This window comes from Notamacropus eugenii, chromosome 4 (genome assembly GCF_028372415.1).
Source record: "Notamacropus eugenii isolate mMacEug1 chromosome 4, mMacEug1.pri_v2, whole genome shotgun sequence".
Classification (NCBI taxonomy): Eukaryota; Metazoa; Chordata; class Mammalia; order Diprotodontia; family Macropodidae; genus Notamacropus; species Notamacropus eugenii.
Genome location: NC_092875.1, coordinates 197,785,708 through 197,804,688, shown reverse-complemented (window position 1 = coordinate 197,804,688; position 18,981 = coordinate 197,785,708). Strand labels below are relative to the sequence as shown.

General features: G+C 37.0%; 1 protein-coding gene across 2 annotated transcripts in view; it reads left to right on the top strand.

The window, feature by feature from the left end:
- The window catches only part of DCDC2 (doublecortin domain containing 2), a 281,088-nt gene extending 262,685 nt beyond the window's left edge, over positions 1-18,403 (top strand). For both annotated transcript variants that reach the window (XR_011965967.1, XR_011965969.1), the window contains one exon: positions 18,172-18,403. The gene's annotated coding sequence lies outside the window, so the exon portion shown is untranslated. The remainder of the gene's footprint in view (positions 1-18,171) is intronic.
- Positions 18,404-18,981: the final 578 nt, after the last annotated feature.

The following is an 18,981-nucleotide window of genomic DNA, read 5'->3' as shown; positions in this document are numbered from 1 at the left end:
ATAATTTCATGAAAGATGATGTCTAGTCTCTTTTTTTGATCATGGCTTTCAGGTAGTTCCATAATTTTTAAATTGTCTCTCCTGGATCTATTCTTCAGGTCAGTTGTTTTTCCAATGAGGTAATTCACATTATCTTCCATTTTTTCATTCTTTTGGTTTTGTTTTGTGATTTCTTGGTTTCTCATGAAGTCATTAGCCTCCATCTGTTCCATTCTAATTTTGAAAGAACTATATTCTTCAGTGAGCTTTTGAACCTCCTTTTCCATTTGGCTAATTCTGCTTTTTAAAGCATTCTTTTCATTGATTTTTTGAACCTCTTTTGCCAATTATGTTAGCCTATTTTTAAAGGTGTTATTTTCTTCACCTATTTTTTGGGTCTCCTTTAGCAAGTTGTTGACTCGCTTTTTATGATTTTTTTTTGCATCTCTCTCATTTCTCTTCCCAATTTTTCCTCCACCTCTCTTACTGGATTTTCAAAATCTTTTTTGAGCTCTTCCATAGCCTGAGACTATTGAATATTTGTCTTGGATGTTTGGGATAGAGAAACCTTGACTTTTATGGTGTTCTTCCTCATCTGAAAGGATGGGAGGAGATATCTGTTCACCAAGAAAGTAAGCTTCTATAGTCTTATTTTTTTCCCTTTTTTGGGCATTTTCCCAACCAGTTACTTGACTTTTGGGTTCTCTGTTAAGAGTAGGGTATACTCTGGGGATCCGTAAGATCTCAGTTCCTCCAAGGTGGCACAATCAAGAGTGTACGCCAGTCTGGGAGCAAGCAGAGATTTTTGTGCCCAGAATCTTAGTAGAGTTTCCTCTTCACAACCACCTCCCCTCCAGTTCTTCCAAGCCTGCACTGGGGACTGAGATTCAGATAAGCTGCAGGGGCAGGGCAGCAATTCAGTGTGAGATAAAGATCAGCAGCTGCAGGACCTCTACACAGGGCTGAGGTAAGAATCAGTTGCTCAGTGCCCCCAGGGGTTTTACAATCCAACAATGGATGCAGGCTGCTGTAGGGGCTGCTGTGGGAACTGCTGCTGCCCGCCAGATGGGACCTCTGCCAGCTGCAGTCTGAGGCTGGAGCTATGGGAAGGTCCTTCTCCCTTCTTAGCCAGCTGAAAAAACCCTGTCACTGACCTTGGGGACCTGTGGGTTGAGGGATCTGTGAACTGCTGCTACTGTGACTGGGGATTCCACCCCTGAGGCCTACTCGCATCCTCCTCTCAGAGTTGGGCTGTGGCCCAGGCTAGGCTAGGCTCTGTGCTCCACTCAGTGGCTGGTGCAGCCAATGTTTCTTATGGGCCTTTCAGGTCACCCTGGGCTGGAAATCTCCTCCACTCTGTTGTTCTCCACTTCTGCTGCTCTAGAATTTGTTGAGAGTCTTTCTTTACAGCTATTTTATGGGCTGTGTGGGAAGAGCTAGTATATGTACATCTTTCTACTCTGTCATCTTGGCTCCGCCCCCCTGAATGCAGATTTCTTTATGAATTCTTAGGTAGATTTGAATTTTCATAATGCAAATTTACATAAAGCAATAACTGTCGGTACAATAACATAACACCAGAGTTTGTGCTTTAGTGTCAAAGCCTTTGAAAACAGAGGGTGAGACACTGAAGTGCTATTAGATAAGTTTGGAAAAACTGTTCAAAAGATTGACCTTCAGAGTTTTAAGCTGAGAATGAAACTTCAACGGCTAGTAATGGGGTTTAGGCTCTGCCCCGCAACGGACACCAAAAACTCTTGTGGTTTCATTATGTGTTGTGATGGGACTGTCTAGAAGAATTTAGAGTGAGACCACCTCTAATCCAAGTATAGGCATTTTTTGAGATTGACACCTCTTGTGGGGAAGGCTAAGTTACAAGAGGAACCAGTAATTTTAGAGAAAGCAAAATGAATTTTTATGGGGTAAAGATACAATTATATAACAGAAATTATGGATATAAAGAAGGCAAGAGTAGTTTGTTAAGGGATTAGGTAATAGAGGAGGGGTCCTTAGTGAAATTGTGCATGTGATTACCTACAATGCGTACAGAAAAATCTATTTGGGGGTTTACATATGTATGGTAAGAATATTATAATAAACCTGTCTATGTCATAAGTTCACTTTAGGTCAGTTCTTTACCATTACTGCACAGCTACCTACTTAAAAAGTCTCTTCTATTGTTGTAGGGTCCACATCCTGCTTGGGCATGCTGATGCTGCTGTTTTCTGATTGGTTGAGTATTGAGTCCTGTCTGAGACTAGATGGATATGGTTGTGGTTGAGTGCATGGACATACCTACTGTTTCTGTGGGAAATATGAGGAATGAGTCTGGGGGCAGTGGATAACTAGAGACAGTAGTAGCTGGGATCCCATCACATGGACATGCTTGCTGTTCTGTGAGAATTATGAGTTCATGGACACACTTGTTCTGGTGAGCAGTGAGGGATATATGAAGTTAGGGTATTGAGTGAGTGTGTGTGTGTGTGTGTGTGTGTGTGTGTGTGTGTGTGTGTGTGTGTGTGTGTGTGTGTTGGTGAGTGGCTAGGTAGGGGCAGTAGGCCTGTTGTTCAGTGGGGCCTATAAGGAAGTTAGAATATTGCCTGAGGGCAGCTTTATTAGGAATCTATCAGCTGGCGGCAAATATTAAATGTTAAGATAAAAGCTGGAAAATGGCTAGTAAACAGAGTTCACAATATGTTTAGGAGTGTTCAAGTTAAATTGCAAACACGGTGGCATAAGGTCAGCTGATTTTCTATGAATCTCCTGAGTAGTATGATTCTATGTATTATTTATTTACAGATCTCCACCACAAATTTCTGCTCCAATGTCTCACAGTGCTTTAGAGGAGACTCTTGATTCTCTCAAAGCCTATGCAATTGAATGAAAGGTCTGGTAGGTAAGATCAAATTTGAGAGGCTTGGAGTGAGGTCCTGGAATTGTATTGTATCTTTTGTCTTAGTATCAACTTAGCTAATTTAAGAGAGGCTTATCATTAGACTGTCTTCCTGAACTTCCTGGAGGCCATTTATTAAATTGTTAGTGTTAGTGTTTTGTGAGTGTTAGTGATTTGTCAGTTGAAGTATTTGTAGCAATAAAAGGCCAGATCCTTAAAATACTGAAGAAAACCTTCTAGAGGGATTTGGGTGTGCTTTAAAGTACACTCTGGACTATGTCACTGGTAGATGGGCCTCAGAAATAATCTATTTAGTTCTTATGGCCTAGTTTGAGAGGCCACAAAAAATATAGCTGGAATTACAATCAGGCAGCCTGGGTTGGATCTTTGTTTTGATTCTTATTTGCTGTACGATCTTGGAAAATTCATTTACCCTTAGACGTCAGATTTCTCCTCTGTAAAATGGGAATAGGATTACTTTGCACCATCACCTTCAAAGTGTTACTGCAAGAAAAACAATTTATAAAGTTCTATATTCCATATAATTATGAACTGTCACTATTATAACTGTAATAGTTATTACTGTGAGTGGATAAAAGAAAAGACATTTATTAAAACACGCTTTTGAAGCACATTGCACTAAGCTCTAGGTATACACATATTAACAGGGAGACAACACGTGTAGGAGAGTTAAACTACAAGTCAGATGGAAAAGTCCTATAGGCCTTAAGGTGCAATAGCAAAGCAGATAACCTTATATGTTGTCATTTCAACTAGCAATTTTTTGACCCTTTGACAGGGCCAAGGATTTTGGTATCAAAGGCTTTTTTTCCCCCAGATATTCAATATTTGTGGTTGTTGAGGAGGTTATGGTTTCAGGGCCTATAGAAACAGTTGCTAAGTTTCATCTTCACAGGGCTTGGTTCCCAGGATGACATTTACCTTTCCTGATTTGTGAACATTTGTCAATTGGCTGGAAGTTTGTGAGGATGGCTGGTTCCTTCTTTATACTAGCTGCTTCCTTGGGTATACTCCAAGGGATGCAATTGAATGAAAGGGATACCTCCTTGTTCAAAATTGTCCATTTCACTAAACTGAATTCAATTCAGCAAGTATTTTTGAAAGGTCCACAGTGTGCAAGGGATTGTACTAAACCCTAGGTAAACAAGGACAAAAACAAAAATTGATCTTGTTCTCATGGGATTTAAATTCTATTTGAAGAAACAACATTTATGTAGATGGGTAAATACGAAATTAATATAGAAGGAATACAAAGTAATTACAGGAGTGGGGAGGGAAAGTGCTAACAGTTGGAGTGAGGTCAAGAAGGGCTTCTTGCAAAAGCGGTTCTTTAACAAAGTCTTAACTAAGTGGACTATTTGTGCCCAACCTGTGGTAGAGCATTCCAAAGTCATATTGGTCTGATCAGCCATAGTCAGTGATACTATAACTTGACTCTAGCATAGTGATGACATTTTGGTCCTTTTTGAGAATGAAGGACAACAACCAACCAACCAAAACTAGAGATTCCAAGAGGTAGAAATGAGAACAGAGAGAATTTCAGGCACAGGAGACAATTGGTACAAATGCATGGAAGTGGATGATGGAATATTGTTATAAAGGGAACGGAGTAAGCTGGAATGTAGAGTGAGTGAGAGGGAGTAATGTGATCTCAGGTTTGAATAGGCTATGAAGAACTTCAAATGACAAACAGAGGGGTTCATCTTTTATCCCAGAGGCATGAGGAAGTCACTGAAGTTTATTGAACAGATGAATGACATGACAGGGCCTATGCTTTGGGAAAATAAATTTGGCATCTGTGTGATAGATAAATGGGAGATGGGAGGGACCAGTTAGGGAAAGCAATAAGAGTCTTGCAGTAGTTCTGGCAAGAGGTGAAGAGGGGCCTGATCTTGGTTGGCACCTGTGGGAATGGAGAGAAAATGATAGATTTGAGAGCTCTTGTGAAAGGAGAACAGACATGATGTGATAAATTGATTCAAGAATTGTCAAGGATGACTCCCTTCCTTGGTTGTGAATCTCTGCTACTTTAAGTATGATGGTGTACTATAGAGAAATAGGAAAGTTAGGAAGAGGGGTGGATTTATTGGGAAAGTTTCATTTTGGACTGGCCAAGTTGAAGGGAGATGTGGGTGCCCACGCGCTTTTTTTTTTTTTGACAGTTTTGTAATAATATTTGTCTGAGAAATTTTGAGCAAGCAAACCATAAAAGTCCTTAAATATTTAGTAGCATTGTTGGCCAAAGAAAAGGTATGTATGTAGAATTTTCTCCCACCCCAGTTATTTCACTACATATAGGAAAGAAGAAATTAACAGATGTCAACTCACCCTACTTACATACCAATTTCCTGTTATCCTCTACAGAAATATCTCTACTTTTTAAAAAGTTTTTATTTAGTATATAGTTTTCCCCAGTTACATGTAAAAACAATTTCCAATATTTGTTTTCAAAACTTTGAGTTCCCAGTTCTCTCCCTTCCTCCCTTTCCCCCCATTAAAAAGGCAAGCAATTCCATATATGTTTTACAGGTGCAGTCATGCAAAACATAGCCATAATAGTCATATTGTGAAAGAAAACAGACAAAAAACAAAGGAAAATAAAGAAAGTAAAAAAAAGTATTCTTCAATCTGTATTCAGACACCATCAGTTCTCTCCTCTGGAGATACACAGCATTTTTCATCCTAAGTCCTTCAGAGTTGTCATGGATCATTGTATTGCTAAGAATAGCTAAGTTATTTGCAGCTGATCATCTTATAATATTGCTGTTACTTTGTATCCACTACATTTCACTTTGCATCAACCCATACAAGTCTTTCTCACAGTACAATAATATTCCATCACAATTACATACCACAACTGGTTAAGCCATTCCCCAAATGATGTTCATCCACTTAATTTTTCATTCTTTGTTCCCAGAAAAGAGCTGCCATAAATATTTTTGTATATATATCCTTTTCCTTTTTATTTTTATCTATATTGGGATATAGACCTAGTAGTGGTATTGCTATGTTAAAGGGTATGCATGCTTTTATAGCCCTTTGAGAATAGTTCCAAATTGCTTTATAGAATGGTTTAATCAATTCACAACTCCGACAATAGTACATTAATATCTTTTTTTCCCCACATCCTCTCCAATATTTGTCATTTACCATTTGTCATTCTATCCTATTAGCTAATCTAATAGGTATGAGATGGTACCTCTGAATTGTTTTAATTTGCATTTCTCCAATCAATAGTGTTAGACTATTTTTTATATGGCTATAGATAGGTTTAATTACTTCATCTGAAAACTGATTATATCTTTTGGTCATTTATCAATTAGGGAATGGCTCTTATTTTTATAAATTTGACTTAGTTCTCTATATGTTAGAGAAATGAGGCCTTTATCAGAGAAACTTGCTTCAAAATTTTTTTTTCACAGTTACTATTGCTAACTGTATTTCTCTCCATCCCACTTCCCCTACCCTATTTATTCTATTCTCTCTCTCCTTTCACCCTGTCCCGTCTCAAAAGTGTTTTGCTTCTGACTAACCCTTCCGTCAATCTGCTTACCCGTTCTCTTATCCCCTTCTTCTTCTATTTTCCTGTAGAGTAAGATGGATTTCTATACCTCATTGCCTGTGTATCTTACTTCTCAGTTGCATGTAAAAACAATTTTTAACATTCATTTAAAAAACTTTTAGTTCCAAATTCTCTCCCTCCCTCCCTTCCCAATTCCCCTCATTGAAAAGGCAAGCAATTCAATATAGGTTATACTTGTGTAGTCATGCAAAACTACTGCTGTTGCTGCTGATTCAGTCATTCCCAAGATCTGCTTCTCTTTTCCTGAGGCCAGGGCTGGACTGCAGTTTTCACTCACCAGGTCCAATAGACCTTTCCTACTGACCTTCTAAGTTGTCCTTGGCATTTGTTGGCTGAGAATTCTGGAAACCACCATAGCTGCCAGTGATTCAGTCCCTTGAGGGCGGCTCCAGGCCTGCACTGCACTGTGTTCTTCTCTCAACCTGGTGCAACAGACCTTTCCTATCAATCTCTCAGGTTGTCTTGGGCTGGAAATTTGTTTCACTGTGTCTTTCTGTGGGTTCTGCTGCTCTAGAATTTGCTTAATTTTTTACAGGTATTGAGAGGGATTGGGGGAAAGTTTAGGTGAGTTCCTGCCTTTATTCTGCCAGTTTGGCTCCGCCTCTGCCCAGGTGCTTTCTTGAGCCTTTTACAAGATATGGCTCATCAGATCTGAAACCCTGGATGAGAACTATTTAACAATGCTTAAATTTGTAATGCCTATTCTCTACGTGCATGTGACCAATCACAGAATCCGTATTAGGTCCCACTGCAGATCATGGTTAGCAGCAGTCCCTCTTCTCTCTGAAAGTCCCATTTATATGATACTTTAAGATTTGCATAGTGCTTCCTTGCTACAATTCTGTGAGTTAGGTAGTACAAATATTGTCATTGTTAGAGTTTCAGAAAGGTTAGGAGACTCATTAATGTTTAGAAATCTCTTAAATATCAGAGCTGGTACTTGAACCCTGGTCTTTTGACACAGTTTGCTTCACTACATTGCCTTGATTTGTGTAATTGCCTGTCCTTGCCTTCTCCATTTGAGGGAAAAAGTTCTGAAGAACTTACAAGGTCATCAATGTTGTACACAGGCACAGTATAGGGGACAGTGATACCTGTCTTCCCTATCTGTATTTAAGGTCCTGATCATTTTAAGGGGCTCTGATCTGCTGGAGAGACTATTTCCTTTCCAAGTAGAGCATGAGTCTTTTTTTTCTAGCTTTGTTTTTTTTCTTTGATTTTGTTCAAATCTGTGATTTAATTGGTGTGGAGAAGTGCTGATCTGGAAACTTCCTCTACCAATGCAAATCTGAAACTTGTTTCTAATGCCCTGGAGAAAAGCCTGGGCTGTTGAGAGGGTAGGAACTTTGTCTTACTCTTATAGTTAGCATATGTAGGAGGCATATCTCTCTGACTCTGAGACTGACTCCCTATCACTGCAACATCCTGCCTTCAGAAGGTACTATTAAAATAACATCAATTGCCCAATTAGTAGTATTAGTTTGCCTCTCCTGTAATGCCTTACTCATTGTAGGGATTCAACAAATGATTTCTAATAAGGCACAGATTTTGCCATCAATGAGCTTGAAATCTAGTCAGAAGGTGCGGAGTTTTCACTCCTGAAATGATTAGAGAACCAAAATGGGTTTTCCAGAGAATAAGTGCTATGAGAGGTCAGAAAGGAGAGAGATTAGTTTACTCTTGAATTCTCAAGGAAAGCTTCATAAAGGAGGTAAGACTTGGAATGGACTTGATAGATGGATATGATGTGAATAAATATAGAAAAGTGGAGCATAGTGACTGGTTGATATCATGAGAACTGATAGCTGGAAGATCTGCCACAGCTCTACCCTTCAGTTTCCCTACTTATAAGACAATAAAATCTTACATCTGTATAATACTAAACAGTTTTACATTGACTTTTCAAGTTCATTATTTCATTCCACAGACTTACAGGTTTAGAACAGGAAGGTACTTTAAAGATTGTCTAGTTCAATATTCTTACTCTTCAGATGAGGCAACTGAGATTTAGTGAAATGTCATGACTTGTCCAAGGTCATATAGGTGGTAAATAGAAGAGGTGGGTCTAAGTAATCTGAAATGAGAACTCTTTCCAATGTCCCATGTTTGAGTCTCACAGTAATAGTGGGAATCAAAGCATGGCAGGTATTATTATCTCCATTTTATAACTATGGAGACCAAGGCTCAGAGAAGTTGAGTTCATTGCTCCCAAATCACACAGACAGTAAGTAGCTGATTCAAAATCATAAACCAAGTCTTGTAATTCTTTACCTTGTGAAGAAGAATAGAGAGGGACACTGCACTGGGGAGACTTTTGCAATAGGTGCAGAGGGTATGGGGATTCAAACCTTTGGTTACCTTTGGGTTGTTGCTTTGTTCTCTTTAAGTTTAGGCATCCTGGCTAACACCTGCAAATCTTGGTGAGTGGTCTCAGAGTGCGTGCCACAATGTTCACCTCCTGAGCCATTAGTCCTTGATTAGGATGCTGTTGGTGTTCTCTGCCAGTGCTGATGTCTGTTCTTGCTTTCCTGCTTAATGACAATGGCAGGCAGTCTCTCTGTAACCAGGATCCAATATCACATTTACCAAAGTAAAATGATGAGGGAATTCTAATGGGCCAAACAGATTTACTTTCCAGATCAGCAAGAGTATGACGGTAGAATGTCTGCCTTGATCAAATATACACTCAATGAGTTTAGGGGCTGTCTTATTTTGTTTTTATTTTTCATTACCTAGCACAGTTCCTGGCACAAAACAGGCATTTAATAAATGTTTGCTTGCTTGCTTGGAGAAGGTATATAGCCACTTGAGCATAGTGTGATCTGAAAGGCACCAGAAAAGCTCCCTCATTCTTTACCTCAGGCCTGTTGGTGAGACCTTAAATATCACTGTTTGTAAATTATTCCTTTGGGTTAAATGTTATCTCTTTGTAAAATGCAAATGCCTTTGGGAGCAACTAATTAAACTGTTATTAGTCCTTTACACCTTTATGTGAATTAGTTTATCAGATATTTTCCAGTAATATGCTGTAGGAGAGGGAGTGTTGATTGGAGAGAATAGAAAGGCAAGTCCTGAGAATGAGGTTTACCAATGTATCATGGAACCCTGATATTTGTGATGGAGTCCATAACAGCATGGATGATTTTTCCCCCTCCTTGGTAATACTATTGAATTTATTTTTTACCACTTTCATTTCACAATATATCTTTCCCTTCTAACCAGAGAGCCATTCCTTATAACCAAGAATAAAAAGGAATAGGGAAATAAGTAGTTCAGCAAAGCTAATTAACACATCAACTGAGTCTTAGAATATATACACTATTTCTCACCTATAGTTCTTCATTTCTTCAAAGAGTAGAGGGAGGTACATTTTCTTTCCTTTTCTTCATGATGAGCTTGAGCATTATAATTATACCATGTTCATTCATTTCCATTTTTTCATTTTCCCCATTTTCATTGTACACATTATTTTCCTGGATCTGTTTCTGCAAGTTTGCATCAGTTCATTTTGTATTCTTTTTGCCCCAGGCTTTGTTGTATTCTTCATAGAATGGTTGATATTGAAAGAGAAGGTGGGAGGACAGACATCCATTTCATGGTGTGGCTTGGGTGTAGGTGAGGGAAACTGTCCATGATAGAATAAGGTGAAGCAACTAGTACACTGTATTTTTGTTGGTTGCCTAGAGGTTGTTGATAGATTAATTCAACAGAAATTTAATAAGCACCTATTATGTTTCAGTCTGCTGCTCCTGTTTTTCTTTTCAATACTTTTTCAACAAACTCTTTATTTCCTTCAACACAGCACACTCATCATCGTCCCTTCATACCTACTCAATTCAGGAATGAGACAAATTGCCCCTTTAGTGCTGCCTAGCTATATGGATGCCCAGCAAGAGTTCAGGTTGCTACCTACTTTTCTTCTTATCCCTGACAACTTAGTCCAGTAGTGGATCCTGAGGGTGGAAAGAATTTCACCTTCCCTTCATTTTTCTGGCATTAAACACAATGCTGTGTACTAAAAAAATGTTAGTTGATGATTAGATAAACAGTTGATATGTTTCCTCATGAAAAATAAATCGCCTCCACCTCCTCACTATAATAAGTTGAATTGAGATATGTAGGGATATTAGTACATCAGTCTAATTAGAACCTTGGAGCTGATTTAATTTCTCTACAATTGGTATTCCCTCTATGCATGATTAACAAAGTCCTCCCTCCTGCTCCTCTAATCAACATGATTCAGAATCACCTTTCGCCTAGCTCAAATCCCTAGCTATCCTAGTTTCCCCAACTGCCTCCCCTAACAGTCTTTTCTCTATCCAGTTAATTCCAAGTCATCCTTCATTCTTGTATTCCTCTATCCTCTCTTTCTGGTATGCTTTTTGAAATTTCCTCTACTGTTAATAAACACCCTTTTGTTATAGATACTTTTCCTCTTCTTCCTCCCTTCTTCTGGGGAGGGCTGAACCAGACAACCTTCAAATTTTCTTTCAACTCTATGATTTTTTAGATTTCTATCTTTCTTCACACAGACTATTGCCCCTTCAAATACTCTTACTATCCACTTCATGCTTCCTCACCCTTCTCAATTTCCCCAATGCTGGTCTCTAGACTATCTAACCAGGAATATTTTTTCGGTTTTGCCCCTCTCAATTAACTTTGTTCCAAGTTCTGGAATTTCTGGTTACAATTACAATTGAGACACTGGTCAAAGGAATGGTCTAAATGATGATATGTGGGCTAGGTTCAGATTGACCATACTCTTCTGGGCCTTGGATAGATGTTCCCTTCCATTGGACTAGAGTGTAATTCTGAATATGTGTATCTTTTGGGGAGCCTTTAATTTATACATGGCCTACCTCTCCCATGGTTCTCCTAAGTATTGATATGTCTGTTCCTGGGAACAATTGAGCCACTGGAGGGAATTTTGTCATAACAGGGTTATCCTCTCCAAGGTTGAATAGAATGATGTAATAATGGTGGCCTAGGTTCTAATCCCTAGGTGACTATCACAGATCACTATGCAGGGAGGGACTTGCTGATTCCTTGTCTAGTGCTAATTTCTTCAGTTCTGAGAGCATGAAGATGGCAAAGTAGAGGAAGCACTCAGCCATTTTCTCCCAACATCCCCCTCCAAAGAATTTTAAAATAATGCCTCAAATAAAATTTGGGAGTAACAGAGCCAATAAAAGGTCAAGGTGAGACATTCTTCAGGCCAAGTGACATAGCATGTTGGAAACAGTGAGGGGAGGGAGGTGGAGGCTGGACTGGAGCCCAAGTGGATAAAACACCGGTGGTGGGACTAGGTGGTGGTGACAGAAGCAGCAGCAGCTTCAGGAGCCCTTAAGCCAGAGAGGATAAGAGGGCAAAATAGAAATGGAAGGAATCCATGGATCACTATCTGAAAGAGATCCCCAAATGATAACTCCCAGAAATATTATAGCCAAATTCCAGAGCTCCTAGGTCAAAGAGATAACACTTCAAACATCATGAAAGAAATCATTCAAAGAGAGGACATAGAGTTGGGATTACAACCAAGAATAACCTACCCAGAAAAACAATATAATCTTTCAAGGAATGAAATAAGCATTTTAAACATTCCTGATAAAAAGACCAAAGTTGAATAGAAAATTTGACTTTCAAATAAAAGACTGAAAAGAAGCATAAAAAGATAAACATGCAAGAGAAATCATAAGGAACTGAATAAGGTTAAACAGTTTACCTTTCTATATGGGAAGATGATACATGTAACTTCTAAGAAATTTATCATTAGGGCAGTTAGAAGGATTCTACATAAAACAAAGTTGTAGGAATGAATCAGGTATACTGGGAGGAAGCAAACAAAAATGGATAGTCTAGAAAGGATACCCTGGGAGAAGGAGAAGAGAGAGAAAAATAGGAAAAATTATCTGCCATAAAAGAGGTGTGCAAGGGGAAAATGGTGGGTTAAAGGTGGACAATTCTTGAACATCACTCACACTTGAATTGGTTCAAAGAGAGAACATACACACATATAGATGCACATATACACACAAATACACATGCAGGCATACCACACACACTCAATTGGTAATTGACATCTATCTTACCCAACAGGGAAATAAAAAGAGATAAGAGAAAGAGGGAGTGATAAAAGGTAGGGCAGATAAAAGAAAGCAGTAGCCAGAAGGAAAACAGACTTCAGAGGAGGGGTAGGTTCAAAAAAGAGAGAAAGGGAAACAGAAGAAAATAGGATAAAGGAAAATGCATAGTTAGTAATCATAACTGTGAATATGAATGGGATGAACTCACCCATAAAATAGAAGTGGATAGTAGAATGAAGTAGAAACAGAATCCACCAATATGTTGCTTACAAGAAACACACTTGAAACAAAGGGACACAAACAGAGTTAAAATAATGGGTTGAAGAAAAATCTATTATGCTTCAGTTGATGTAAGAAAAGGCATATGTAACAAGCATGCTCTCAGACAAATCAAAAGCAAAAATAGATCTGAATAAAGGGGATGAGCAAGGAATCTATGTCTTGCTAAAAAGCACCATTAGACAATGAAGTAATAACAACATTAAACATATATACACTAAATGACAATAGTATCCACATTCTTAAAATAAAAGTTAAATAAACTATAGGAGTAAATAGACAAACTATACTAATGGGGAACCTCAACTTTCCCCTCTTAGAGATAGATAAATGTAACTATAAAATAAATAAGAAAATAAGTAAAAAAGATGAATAGAATTTTAGAAAAAAACAGATATAATACACCTCTGGAGAATGAAATTAAAGCAGCTATTAGGAGTTATTTTGCTAAAATATACTTTGGTAAAATGGACAATCTAAGTGAAATGAATAAATATTTACATAAATATAAACTGCTCAAATGAACAGGAGAGGAAATAGAATACTTAATTAATCCTACCTTAGAAAAAAAAAATTGAACAAGCCATAAATGAGCTTCCTAAGAAAAAATCCTTAGAACTAGATGGATTTACAATTAAATTTTAACAAACTTAAGGAATAATTAATCCCAATACTATATAAACTATTAAAAGAAATAGATAAATAAGGGATCCTACCAAATTGCTTTTATGACACAAATATGATTTTGATACCTAAACCAGGGAGAGCAATGGTAGTGAAAGAAAACTACAGACCAATTTCCTTAATGATTATCAGTGTAAAAATTTTAAGTAAAATAGCAAGATTACAAATATATCATAAAGATCATACACTATGATCAGGTAGCTTTATATCAGGAATGAAGGCTGGTTCAATATTAAGAAAACTGTAAGCATAATTGACCATATCAATAGAAAAAACAACAAATCATATAATTATATCAATAGATACAGAAAAAGTCTTTGACAACACCCATTTCTATTAAAAGCACTAGAAAGCATAGGAATAAATGGAGTCTTTCCTAAAATGATAAGTAGACTCTATCTAAAGCAAATAGCAAGCATTGCCTGTAGTAGGGAAAACTTGAAGCCTTCTCAATAAGATCGGGGTGAAACAGAGACATACATAAACACCACTATTATTCAATATTGCATTAGAAATGCAATTAGAAATATTGGGTCAATTAGGTGGTGCAGTGGATAGAGCACCAGTGCAGGAGTCAGGAGGACCTGAGTTCAAATCTCACCTCAGACACTTGACACTCACTAGCTGTGTGACCTTGGGCAAGTCACTTAACCCCAATTGCCTCATCCTGGGTCATCTCCAGTTATCCTGATGAATATCTGGTTACTGGATTCAGATGACTCTGGAGAAGAAGTGAGGCTGGTGACCTGCATAGCCCTCCTTCACTCAGAAAACAAAGTCAAGTGCAAGTCATGTCGTTATTTCTCTGATGGCATGGTCTTCTTCAGCTGAAGGACAAACACAAAACAAAAACACAGAAATGCTAGCTATAGCAGTAAGACAAGAAAAGAAATTAAAGGAATAAAAACAGACAATGAAGAAACAAAACTATCCCTCTTTGCATGTATGTTGGTATACTCAGAGAACCCTAGAGAATCAACTAAGAAAATAGTTGAAACAATTGACAACTTCAGCAAAGTTGTAGGGGGTAAAATAAACCCATATAAATCATCAGTATTTTTATATATTACCAAAAAATTCAGCAGGAAGAGATAGAAAGAGAAATTTTATTTAAGATAATTTCATACAGTAAAAACACTTGGGAGTCTGCCTGCCAAGACAAACCCAAGAACACCATTCCAAAATACTTTTCACACAAATAAAGACATCTATACAATTGAGGAAATATTAATTGCTCATGAGTAGGCTGAGTCAGTATAATAAAATGACAACACTACTTGTTAATTTACTTATTTAGTGCTATGCAAGTCAAACCATGAATGAATTATTTTATAGATGTACAAAAATACATTTTTAAAATATGAAGGGAATCTATGAAAAAAATATGAAGGAAGATACCCTGGTGGTACCAGATTTCAAACTATATTACAAAGTCAGTAATCATAAAAACGATCTGATGCTGGTGAAGGAATAGAGTGATGGATCAGTAGAATACATTAAGTACATAATACTTAATATATTAAATTAATATATAATAATATGTAATAATTATACATAAAATTAATATGTAATACTATATAATAGTTAATGCCCACACAAATCTAGTATTTGATGAATTCAAGGATCTGAGCTTTTGGGGTAAAAACTCATCATTTGACAAAAATTGGTGGGAAAACTGGAAAGCAGTTTGAAGAAACTAGGCATAGACTAAAGTCTCATATTATATATAAATATAAAGTCAAAATAAGTAAATTATTTATATGTAAAGAGTGATAAAACAAACTAGGGAGCATGGAAAATATACTGTCAGATCTATGGATTAGGGAAGAGTTTATGACCAAACAAGAGAGGATCATGGGAAATAAAATGGATAATTCTGATTAAATGAAATTAAAAAGCTTTTGCACAAACTAATGCAGCCAAAATCAGATGGAAAACAGAAAACTGAGGAAAAATTTTTACAGCAGATTTCTCTGATAAAGGCCTCACCTCTCAAATATATAGAGAACTGAGTCAAATTTATAAACATAAGAACCATTACCCCATGGATAAATGGTCAAAGAATATGAATAGGCATTTTCAGGAGAAGACATCAAAACTAATAAGTCACATTTTAAAATGTTCTAAATTACTGCTGATTAGAAAATGCAAATTAAAACAACAACAACAATTTTATACCTATTACATTGGATAACATCACAGAAAAATGGCAAATGCTAGAGAAGATGTGGAAAAATTTGGACAATAATGCACTGTTGGTTGGTGAAGTTGTGAACTAGTCCAAATATTCTGGAGATCAATTCTGGAACTATGCCCAAAGCTCTATAAAACCATGTATACCTTTTGACTCATTAATATCGTTACTAGATCTGTATATCCAAGAAATCAAGGAAAGGAAAAAGGACTTATTTGTAAAAAACAAAAAGCAGCTCTTTTTGTGGTGGTAAAAAATTGGAAATCAAGGGGATGTCCATCAATTGGGGAATGGCTGAAAAAGTTATGGTATGTGATTGTGATAAAATACTATTGTGCTGTAAGAAATGCTGAGCAAGATGGTTTCAGAAATACCAGGGAAGACATATTAATTCCCACAAAGTGAAATTAACAGAACCAGTAGAACATTGTCTACAGGAACAGCAATATTGTAAGGACGATCAACTGTGAAAGACAACTACTCTGATCCCAGACAGTTCCAAAGGAAGCATAATGAAAAATGCTATCCACATACAGAGAGATAACTGAAGAACTTTAAATGTAGATCAAAGTATACTTTTTTGGCTTTCTTTTTCTTTTTTTTTGTCTGTCTTTTCTTTTGTAACATGACTAATATGGAAATATATTTTGTGTGACTTCACATGTATAACTGATGTCAAATTTCTTGCCTTATCAAGGAGGAATAGGAAGGAAGGAGAAAGAGAATTTGGAACCCCAAATTTTAAAATATGAATGTTAAATTTTTTGGCATATAATTGGGAAATATTTAATCAACTAAATAAAGCTTATATTAAAATTCTGAGAATGTCTTGTTATATATTGTTTTTACAAAAGTGAATTCTTTAATGTAACTTCAGACAGTGACTTTGGAGAAGAATTGAAACATTTTAGGACTGAAAATGATTATTGGATTAGAACATTTTTATGTATCATTTGTCTTATTTGTATGTGAGTACTAAAAAAAAAAAGGCCTTTCCCACCAAAATGGAGGACCTGGCATTAATCAGTTTTTCATAAACCCTAGAGGAATATGTACCAAACAGCTTTTCTATTTTGCAGTTGTTTCTGGCCTCAGAAAGTTAAGCCTTGCCCTCAGCTGTTCAAATGGTAACGTTTCACATTAGTCATGGTTTTGAAACTTGTAGTGAGATTAAAAAAGTCATGAGAAACATGACTTATGAGCTATGACTTTCCTCTATCAATTACACTCTGTTTATTTAGTCATAACTTGCTATTTTAAAAGCATAGTTGTCCAAATTTGCAGTACTTGATTTGCGGTACCTGACCACATTGAATGGTCAGGAGAAGGTAGAGTTATTCATCTGCCAAAAGGCTATTTCTAATTAACTAGAAATAGAAATATTTCAGGGAAGGGTATGTGCCACTTTTGAGATGGAATGCAAGGCCTTGAGGGCCACTGATAGTTTATCAAGATGGAGGAATGGACTTTCACCCTGGGAAGTTTGATCTAATAAGCAGAAAATTATCAAGGTAATAGTTTGATTTCTATAGGACCCCTAAAATGCTGCAACCAGGTATCTTGGCTTACGATATGTAACACCTAGGGTATTTTCTTTTTTCACTACCATCCTAGGTAAATTTTCCCAGGTTAAAGGTGTAATGTGGATCCACATACATTCAAGAGTTAAAGCTCATGAGCCCCCCCATAAATATATTTACTTTTACTAGAGAGCCAAAGGACATAATTAGTTGACAGGAAAGGAACTTAATGAAATAGATAAAATGATGACAAGAAAAGTAGCGTTAGAATGTTTCCTGGGACAAACTTACTCATTGATCCATATCCTAACAATGGGAAAAGTATGCACCTAGTGGTCATATTCCTAGGAACACACATTGTTGTTCATCTTTCATTCTTGAAAAGGATCAATAACATCAGAAGGTTAAAATGCTGATTTGCAAGTGAATTTCATTTAAGTGAGGCAGGGGTGTGCAAAGTCATCAGTCTCACTCTCTCCTCCAGAGTCATAAGAGTCTGGCGGCGAGATGTAGGTCAGGATGACTGGCCATGGCTCAGATGCACTGGGAAACCTTGGCCTTTTTAAGCTAAGGTCTTTCCCAGATCTCAGTTTGTCTGAGGGAAAACACATCCATTTGGCCAGAGTGAATGCCTGAAGGATCAGGCACATTGAGAACACTTTGGCCAGGGTACAGACGTGGAGGAGCATCTTATATCTCTGATGCTATAGGGACACTTGTGACTTCTGATACTGTCACTGGTCCTAGAGTGCTTTGTAATCTCCTCTAGGTAGTGTTCCACAGGTTTTGTCACTGCTAGGCATTGCTCTATTAAGTATTGCACCTCTAGGCATGTGATCACTACTCAGTGTTGTGTTGGCAGGCATATGGTTCCAGAGAATCTTTATACTACCTGTTTCTGGGCTTTGATTTCATTTTCTTGTGCCTTGTTTCAGTTTCTGCAGTTTGATGACCTCTGTGCTTCTAAAGTCTGAGGAATTTATTCTACACCAAGAAGAATGAACTTTTTTTTTTTTTGAGGCAACGGTGGACTCTCCCTCACCCTGCTCCCCACTGCCCCCAACAGCCAGGTATTAACATGGCAAAATCTAAAAAGTACAAACTAACCTTTTTCTCTTTTAAAAAAATTCTTTAAGTTTTATAATAAATCTGACAAACAGTAACAAACACAAACATATCCATATTCAAATAAGAAGAGATAAAAAGGATTATATGCAACACTGTGAATTTTTATTATATATATATTTTTCAAAATTCTTTGTTACTTTAATACAATATTTTCAGCAGTGCTCTGCTTGTGTAGATTCCTTCTGAACTTCTGTCTACTCTCTTCTCTGCATTTCAAGTGCATTATTGATTTTATTTTCTTACTTTCTTCTTATTTATATCATTATTACTAGTCTCCATCCTCCCTCCAAGTCCTTGCCTCCAAAGAAATAAAACTTCTCCATTATAATAAATAAGTACAATTAATCAAAAGAAATACATTCACTGGTCATATATGTCTTATTCTGCCCCTCTGGTCCATAACATTTTTGCTCAGAGGTAGGAAGCAAGAATCATTGCTAATCATTTAGAATAGTGGTGGGTCATTGCATTGATCATAGTTCTTAAGCATTTAAAAGTTATTTTCCAATACAGTGTAATAGTTGATGTAAAAATTGTTCTTTGGTTCACTTTGCATTAATTTGTATGCACCATTCCAGGTTTCTCTGAATCCATTACCTTAATCTTTTTTAACAGCA